Source organism: Nicotiana tabacum, chromosome 16 (genome assembly GCF_000715075.1).
Source record: "Nicotiana tabacum cultivar K326 chromosome 16, ASM71507v2, whole genome shotgun sequence".
Classification (NCBI taxonomy): domain Eukaryota; kingdom Viridiplantae; phylum Streptophyta; class Magnoliopsida; order Solanales; family Solanaceae; genus Nicotiana; species Nicotiana tabacum.
The window spans coordinates 80,459,255-80,469,702 of NC_134095.1; positions in this window are offsets into that span (position 1 = coordinate 80,459,255).

Sequence of the window (10,448 nt, forward strand, 5' to 3'; positions counted from 1 at the left end):
CAATTGTTCCATGAACTTCCTTCATGATTAAATTCAGGATTTAAGGTAAGTATTTTACTTTTCTCTTTCAAATTTTTGACATTCTATAATTTGATTTTAAATACAAGCAAAGACGATAAATTGTGATTGTAACTCTAATGGAGTTTGAAAGAAATTATAACCACCTAAAGTGGTAAAATTTCTATGTCTTGCCATGATCAAAGTCATGTATGATCGTGAGCACAAGAAGTAAAAACCTGTCCCATTGGATTTGCTCCATTCTCATTCCCTTAAGAGAATGTGATAGCAGTATGTAATAAGTCTAAAAGAAGACAAAATTATTACTATGAATGTATCAATGAATGTGGACGTGGCAATAGACGAAATTATAATCATCATTATTGTGACAATAAGAACAATAAGAATTCTCTCTCCCTACTTTTCTCTGCAATACTCTTCTTTTTTTTTATTGTTTTGTCATCGATTTGACATGAGATTTTGTAAAGCACATATAGATGATTATGGTCCATTCATGATGTGAATGTGATAAAATGTAATTTATGAATACATATTCATTCTTGGAAGAATATGAGTGTGCTGGTGGTATATACCACACTCACCTCTAGAAGGAGGTTTGAGAGGAAATAAGAAAATAATGTCAGTATTATGACATAAATGGTCACTGGTCACGCCAAAATATTTTGGCAATGTGATTATTTAAAGACAACAGTAATGCAAAAAACAGATCTTGCATATAATTTTGACAATTACCATAATGGTATAACTTTCTCTTTGAAAGAGATATTCACCATACAGATGTTGATGAATATGTGGTAGTACAAAATTAATTGAGAGCTTTGGAAGAGCCAATTATTATTATTTTGAAGGAATACAATTGATTGTCATGTCAATTTATTGTGTTGTAGTAAGTTTTAAAGAAACTTATTCAGTTTCCAAAGTATACGCGAAAGCGATCAATTATATTGAGACTATAAATAAAGGAAATATTTAATATCTTCTATTACTACAACTTGTAGCGGGGTAATATATATGTGAAGAGCTACCCGCTTTATTTTCCAATTTATACTACATAAATAAAAGAATGTAACAATAAAGTAGAAGTTTATTGATATAAAAACTCATATCATAATAAACTTGAAGTTTATTAATAATTGCACGCGTCATGGTGTAAACCTGAAGTTTATCAATATTGATAATTTATTCAGTTAGCATAATTGGTTTAGCCATATCAATATAAGTATGGTGTGCAAAATAAAAGAGAGTTCATATGCGTAAATATTAAAGAACTAGAAAGTTCTTTACGAATTCTCTTATATTGCTTGTTCTCGTTAATTAATTGACCAACTAAAATTGGGATTGAATCCCATGAATGTTGGAAATATCAAAAGTGAATATGGGCTCATTCATCTGCCATGTACACAACATAAGATGCATCTATGAGATGGTTACATGTGCGATTATTATTAACCCGCAACATGGTGTTTGCGAGGTAATTTGCTCAATAATTTAATTTAGAGTATAATTTCCAGATTTTCTATCCAAGATAGTTTATCTTGATAAGTTGGGTTACATCACAGTTGGTTTAGCAAAATGATTTATTGAGTGCCTCCACTTAATAGCTAAAATATTGCTTATGAGAACGAAGTTATCTATATTAGTTTGATATACGTTATATACGAAAATATATTATATTCTCCCCTCACAAGTGGTTCGAGGTCAGGAACCAAAGAATTCCATCTTGTTATTATTGATGTGCGCTGTATATATTGATTAACACCATAACGCACAAAGATGGGTTCCCAAAATTGAGGAAAAAAGTTAGTTTTTCTAACATAAGGGGGAGACAAGATAAACAATTGAGAAAATGTTACGTGGAATGAATTATTATTTATACATCTCGATCCTCGAATAAGATAATATGAACTTGAAGTTCATAAATAGATAGTTCATCTGCAATATATTGCAAAGCATGCCAGACACATTTGCTGACCTAAAGAAAGTAACTATATTCTCATTGTAAATGCTCATATTAAGTCCTAGAAGGACAAAGTCTATGGTACACTCAAAGCGTATAGACAGATCAGTTTCAAATAAACTTCTTGATAAAGAAGATGAGCAAATGATCAAAATGATTATAATAAAGGAGGCAAGTGATCTAGAAGATCACATGACATAACACTTCATAAAGTCTCATGAGAGATTCAGGTACCTGAATATATGAATGAAGAGATCTCTATGTTATGTCTTTATGAAAAATTATTGGAACCGATATAAAATGTTTGTCGACGACATTTATCATAGCGCTAAGTATAGGTGAGGATCTTAAGTCTATCGAATATAGACACAAAAATATTGGTCAAATGGAAGAGACACAATTCGAATAGAATTGGTTTCATATGAAAGATATATAATTTTGTCTATATAGTTCAAATACTTGAAAGTATAAAGTCAATGGCATGTGCAATCAGTTTTCGATATCTTATATGTCTAGCATGACATGAAAACTTGATATGCATCTAAAGTCTATTATATGGCTTATATGACTTAACTTATATGACAATCCATGAAGTGTTTAAGTTACTTGAAGCATCTACAATTGTTGATCTTGAGGTACCACTTCCTCAGTGCAATTTGTGCACAAATGTATTTTACTATAACTATAAGCATGATAATATGATAGCAAGAGTTTTCACCTCTATGTGAAGATATTGAACTGACGATTCCAACAAGATCATATGAAGACAATACATCTATTAGGGATGATGATTTCAAAGTGAAACAAATTCGTTCAAGTTAATACGGCTGATTTATTTATCAAATCTCTACCAACGATCTCTTGAAGATGGTGCACAAGATTGGAATGCGAAGGCTCAAGGATGTGAAATGATGCTCTCATCAGGGGGAGTTAATGCACGTTGCACTCTTTTTTCCTTACAAGATTTTGTCCCACTGGGTTTTCCTTGCAAGGTTTTTGACGAGGCATCCAAAAGGCGTATTATTAAACATGTGTACTCTTTTTTCTTTTCTAGAATTTTTTCCCGCTGGGTTTTATTTAGTTAAGGTTTTAACGAGACACATTACTTATTGAGTAGACATTCAATGGGGAGTATTATGAATAGAATTCTATTTAGAGTGAATGTCTATCTTGTTGAGAGTTTTACTTTGTGGCTAAGTCATTTTTCCTCTATAAATAGAGAGAACTTATTCCATTGTAAATCATCCCAAAATTCAATAAGAATTTCCTCTCTCTCTTTCTCTGCAATATTGCTCTTGTTCTCTTTATTGTTTTATAACAAAAATGATGATTAATGTACTTTTAATTTTAACTTTGGTATTAATAATTTTCCACTTTCAACTAAGAGGTTGTGAGTTCGAGTCTCTCCAAGAGCAAGGTGGGAAGTTCTTGGAGGGAAGGATGCCGGTGGTCTATTTGGAAACAGCCTCTCTACCCCAGGGTAAGGGTAAGATCTGTGTACACACTACCCTCCCCAGACCTCACTAAGTGAGATTATACTTGGTGGTTGTTGTTGTTGTACTGATAATTCTTTTTTAAGTTCTGTCAATAGATGTTGACTTGTCAAAGCATTTGCTAAATCATAAATATCTCAAACGTAGAACATATTTAAAGTTTATTTCCCTTTATCCAATTCTTTCTACTGATGAAATGTTCTGTTTCTCTGACCTTTGGTTTTTAATGTTCATATGCTACATTTGAGGATCATTTATTTTATTGTACTTTAACTAGAGGATATTAAAACCAAAATTTATTGACTTTTCTTCCATGCAATAATATCAATTTTCCTTTCTTACGTAATAAACTTTATAAACTGCAACACTGCAAACTTGAAATCATGAAGTCGAACAATTATTAAATTTTGAAGCACGTACGTACAACAACTAAATTATATACCTGATGAAGTATGTACTAGAGGCCGTATATTCTTCATTTATTGCTTTACAGTCCATCAAGAACCAAACCCAATAAAAAAGAAATTCTTTTCGGATTCATTTAATAATCAGAACATGGAAAAGAATAAAATGATCAAAAGGAAAAAAAAAAATCATGAAGAAGTGCTGTGAATTGCTATAGAGCTTCTCAAAGCCCACCCAAGCCAAGAAAATCAATGGGTTGAGAAAAATTACATATCTTTAACCTCTCTCTCCTTTCAAAAATTCCCAAAAAAGAGCCATAAAATCCCTTGTACCTATATGTTTTTTGTTTTGATTTCCTACCCGATATCCGGTATCTGCATTAGTGTCTGACTAAATCCTATTGTGCCGGGAAGTCCCATGTCGGGAGTAAAGCGTTTCTTAACAAAATCGACTCCATACACATGGCTCGAACCCGAAATATCTAGTTAAAGATGAAAAAGTACTTACTACTCCACCAAAACCCTTGTTGGTTTTTCAACCTATATGTTACGTGTGAGTCAATACTCAATGCCCTCTAAAGCACTAGGCCAAAAAGAAAAAGAACAAAAAGAGATAAATAAATCATAATAAAGTGTATACTCACGTAATACTATTCTTTTCTTCATGGCCTAATTAGCCTTTTGAGGTTGATACCATTGTGCCGTTGGGAAGGAGCAGAAGGTGGAATTGGGACCCCTTTTGGCAAAGACTCTGAGAATTGATGAGATTTATTCATCATATGCAAAGGTTGAACTTTGAGAAATTGTGTGTGCGTTGCCCTTGCAGCATAAGCATGGTCAACCATAAGAAGAAGCAAAACAACGAATAGTGTTGTCCTCATTTTCCCCATCTAAAGCTTCTATGTTGTAGTTATGGTGGGAATGTTTGTTGAAAGAAGAAGAGAAGGAAGAGAGGAGGTAGTGCGTGGAGAGGGAAATAGAAAAGAGGTGATATATGTTTGCTCTATATGTTTATATATACATTATATTAGTACGCGGAAATATATCTTGTTTGGTAATTATATATCTGCTCTTGTGTTTGTTTTAGAAATTGTACCCCTAAGAAGAAAATGGGGTGGTGGGGGTGGGATAGAGTACTACTAAAAAAAGCAGGAATTCGCTTCGGTGCACTAAGTTCCCGCTATGCGCGGGTCCGGGGAAGGATCGGACCACAAGGGTCTATTGTATGCGGCCTTACCCTGCATTCCTACAAGTGACTGTTTCCATGGCTCGAACCCGTGACCTCCTGGTCACATGTTCGATAGACAAATTCTATACTTAAGCAAAAAAATTTATGACTAATCCTATTTAGCAATAGATTATTAAAAGATATTGTTAACTACAACTTGTTTGTACAAGCAATTTAGCGACGAAGTTCGTAGTTAATACTAACTTTTTTTATAGTTAGTGGGGTTGAGTTTTAATTTATATGAAGTTTATGTGGGAAAGAACATAAAAATGGGCAGTCTTGCCTTTCTTTCCCTTTCAGAAATTTGGTCCAAAGTTTAGCCGAATCTCCATATTAAGTGCCGATTTAATTAAGAAATCCATAAGACATCAATATTTTTTCCCCTAATATCTCTACTCCGATAAATGATCTGAAAAATTTTAAAAAAATAAAATGCAGTTTAATCAAATAAACCTTACCATTAATAGTATTCCTCTTAACGAATGTAAGGGTTAAACTGAAAGAATTATGTATGAAGAAGCTTTTCTTTTCATGTATTTTGGATTTGATTTTTCAAGAAATGACCAAGATTGGAAAAAGAAAAGAAAAAGAAAGAGGGAAATGAGAGCATTGAATGCCAGAGATAGCAAACAAAGTAGAGTTATTGAAACAAGAAGCATTAAATGAAGCAGGGCAAGTATACATGTTTTCTTGGACTAGCAGACTTTGATATATATGGTGGAGTATCATAAATGGGGTTCTTCAATATTGACAAAAATTGAAAAAAATTAAAAATAAATTAAATAAGCTTTATCTAATTTATAATCCCATATAAAGGTGGATACATGCTTGGTTCTTAATGAAAAATAAATATTATTATAAATTTATTTCTCACATAAATATTATTTTATACACGTTATATATTCTTTTAACAATAAACAAGTCGTCTGGATAATTAAGTATGAAAGCATGTAATTATCGTATCTAACATGGTTGAAAATTTTCTCACATACAACTGTTTCAATGAAAAGCGACCGAATAACCGGGAAAATTTGAAATCGAAAAAATCTATCTTTTTGTTGGTTTGATTTGTAGCAAACGACATATATAGCGGGGTTTATGTTTCTGAAGCTAACAACCCGAATATAACCAAATTATAATCAATTAATAACAATATCTAGTGCGCTAGATTGTACCAGTTTGTCATCATATTTTAGAATGCCTATATATAGCCTCCACTGAGGTAAAGAATATGCTTAAAATTATACATGATTGTTTATCAGCGGATCAAATTACATTGAAGATTTAAATCGTGTAACAAGGATATCGAACTTGCGTACGTATTAACAACAATGAGTTTTTGCAGAATCTATTCCAATCAATTATTCAAATCCGATTTCGTCTTTCTTGGAAACAAAATTCTTGTTCACGAACTAAATGCCTTATTTTTGTTTATCACAGTGTGTTTCTTTTCTCAGAGAGAATCACTTCATAGCCTCGTTCTCTGTTTAGGAAGAAAAATATATAAAGGAGAGAGAGGGGTTTTCAGAAAAAAACTATTGTTCACCAAAACTGATTGCACGTTCTCATTATTTTTAACGTGCAACACTTTTTTTTCTTTTATTTATCTGTATTTTGACTTCCTTAGGTAACCTCTTTAAGGTTTTAGCTCTTCTAAATGGGTAGGGTCAGTCAATATGGGGGAACCCGCGGCCCAAACCCAATATTCAACATCTCCCACTTTGCACATAATGGGCTAGACCTAAACTAGTGCCATGTGGATAACACACGTAATTCATACTAGTAAATAGTTCATGTGACCTACGAGCATTAAGAGCTACAACATTTTTACATAAGGTTGTTTAATAGCTCTATGTAGAAATCCAATCACATGCGGAAAGGATTCACTACTACCATGAGGATCTTATTATTACTCGCAATACCTCAGACGTTGTTAGCTAATTTAGTAGCTAGTTATCCGATCCCTCATCTTCGAAAAGAGGTGAACTCGAGTTCATATATAACATTGTATCCACAATTACACCCAATACCATCATGGTAAGTGTAATGATCGACCTATTAATACAAGTTAAATTACAAAAAAAATTTGGTTGTCTTCCCTTTCGACTCGAATCTTTCCATTCCAAATCAACAACTTTCCTAGACATGCACTGTATTGCCGAATCACTCATGACTATTAGTGACATGCTAAAGTAGCAACACCGATTGACACTTCAAGAGACAATAAAAGGTCAAAGGGTATTCCAATAAAAGTTAATATAACTTCTTTGGGATCTCACACAATGAAGAAGCAGGGATTTATTCTTCAATTATCCCATTGGTCGATAGCACACGTGGTACGAAACACATGTTACAGTATTCTCATCTTATATTGGCGCACGTGTCTTATTCTTTTAATCATTCAACACCGTACAACTCTTGGTCTAGACACCTCCAAATGTCTAACCCGAGTTTCTCACTTCCATAATCCTCAAATCCAATTTTTGGAGAAACTCGCATCTGGCGTACAAAATAAGTCATAAATGAATGGTAAAATTCGTAAGTATGACTAGTTATCAAGATCGATCTTTACAAATAAATATAACCTGACATTTTTCAAGGTTCTAGAAGGTCTCATCTCTTCACGATTCTTAACGTAAGAGGTGATTGCTCATGTAAGAGAGCCAATCTCGCGACTTGTTCTCACTTTATTAATAAAATATCATCACATCCATACGAGATATAAGCATAATTTCAAGATTCAAATATTTATAAGCATATAATAATAATAAAGTCATTTTACAATACATAAATATGTTCATATCCTTCATAAACCAAGAGCCACATCATGTTTCTCAAACAGGTCTCTAGCTATCGCCTTTGTAAAAGGATCAGCTATCATGCTTCGTGTAGGAATGTACTGTAAATTTATCTCTCCACTTGCTACCATGTCTCTCACAAAGTTATACTTGATATCAATGTGTTTGGTCTTGCTGTGATACTTAGGATATTTTGTGTATGCAATAGCCGCTTGACTATTACAATAAAGAGTCATGAGACCTTAAGAATTCTATGTAATATCCAAATGTTCAAAGAATATCTTCAACCAAACAACTTCTTGTATGGCAGACGCACAAGCCACGAACTCAACTTCCATCATCAAAATCTTAAATATCATTGCCTTGAAGATTGCTTTAGGCCATAAATAGATCTTTTCAATTTACAGTCCTTCTTTTCTTGGCATTTAACAATGAAGCCTACAGGTTGTGCCATGTAGATTTCTTCATTTAGTTATCTATTGAGAAAAGCTGTCTTTACGTCCATTTGGTGTAATTCCAAATCCAAACATGCAACAATAGCCAAAAGTAAGCGAATTGAGGTAAATTTCACAACTGGTGAAGATGTTTCCTCATAATCTATTCAAGCTTCTTGAGTAGAATCTTTTGCCACCATTCGTGCCTTGTATCTTTCTATTGACCCATCCGCTTTGTGTTTAACTTTGAGAACCTATTTGTTCCCAAAGGCTCTACGCCCAGGCAGAAGGTCAACTAGTTCCAGACTTTGTTGGTTTTCATGGACTCTAATTCTTCTTTCATTGCTTTCATCTACTCATCTTTTTTAGGGCTCGATAAAGCCTCATTCACAAACTTTGACTTATCCATTTCTATGGAAGACACCAAGAAAATGTAATCTTCAATCTCATAAGTACATTTGGGTATATTTTTTCTGGTACTCTTTCGTAGTTGAAATTTAGATTCGTTAGAAGGATTTTGGGATTGAGAACTCCCACTCCCATTCAAATCAAGAAGATCCTGATTAATTTGATTAGCAAATGTGTCAAAAGATACTTGCTGACTATTTGAGTTCAACATTTCATAAAAAGACTCTCCATTCCTTACCTCACCCTTCTTTGGAAAATCAGTTTCTAAAAATTTGGCATCTCGTGATTCAATCTCAGTAACACTTTCATCATCTAATTCACCAATGAACACATACCCTTTGGATTGTTCTAAATATCTTATGAAGATACATTTCTTGCTTTTTGGATCTAATTTTTCAAACTTGCTAAAAGAATCTTTTACATACATAGCACAACTCCAAGGTCGTAAATTATTTAAGTTTGGTTTATAATCAGTCTATAGTTCATAAGGGGTGGAAGAAATTGATTTAGAAGCTACTTTATTTAATATATGGCTGTAGTCAATAACGCATCTCTCCAAAAGGAGATAGGTAAATTTGCATGCCCCATCATGGACCTTATCATATCCAACAGTGTTATATTCATTCTTTTTGCTACACCATTTTGTTGAGGTGTGTAAGGAATAGTTAATTGTCTGGTGATGCCCTTTTCATTATACAATTCTTCAAACTGATTTGATAGATATTTACGCCCTCTATCGGTTCCTAAGGTCTTAATACTTTTATCTAATTGATTATCAACTTTATTCAAATATTTCTTAAAGCATTCTAGTACTTCAGATTTATGAGAAATCAATTAAACATAATAAAGTGCGTGAAATCGTCAATAAATGTAATGAAATATAAAATACCAGACCTAGCCTTCATATTCATTGGACCACAGATATCAGAATGGATTAATTGCAATAGAAAATCAGCTCTTTTAGCCTTTCCAAATGGTTTACGTGTCGGCAAGATAATTTTCAGAAGTTGACATTTCAATTTTAGAGAAAGAACCTAAATGTCCTTCCTTAGCTAATCTGTTCATTCGATCCTTCCCAATGTGACCTAATATTGCATGCCATGTAATAACATCAACACTATTTATTACTAGAATAACATGCCATAACACAACGATCAACATAATAGTTATACGTAGAAGGATTACAATCTAACACAATAAAACCATCATAACGATGTCTAAAACCATAAAAAAATATTGTCTTGAGTAATTCTAAGACCATTGCGACTAAAGTTCAAATTGAAATCTAAATCTAGAAGAACAGACACAGAAACTAAGTTTCGTCGAATCTCCGGAACATATAGGACGTCATGCAACATCAAATATCGGCCGCCACGCATGTCCATTTTACAAACGCCTATCCCTTTGACTTAAAGCTTTGCATCATTTCTCACATATAAATTCTTTGATCCAGCGAAACTCGACAAAATTCTATAATGCTTCTCTATCACGGCACACATGATTGGTGGCCCCTGAGTCTACAATCCACACATGATAATATTCAGTTATAGTGCTAGAAACATATGTAGCACTAAGAGATGCATTTTGAAATGTTACTTTTTTCGGCTTGGTGCACTCACGAGAAAAATGCCCTAGAACTTGGAAATTATAGCACTTCATCTTACTCTTATCTTTCTTCTTGTAGAACCGTTTCCTTTCTTGGAATTTG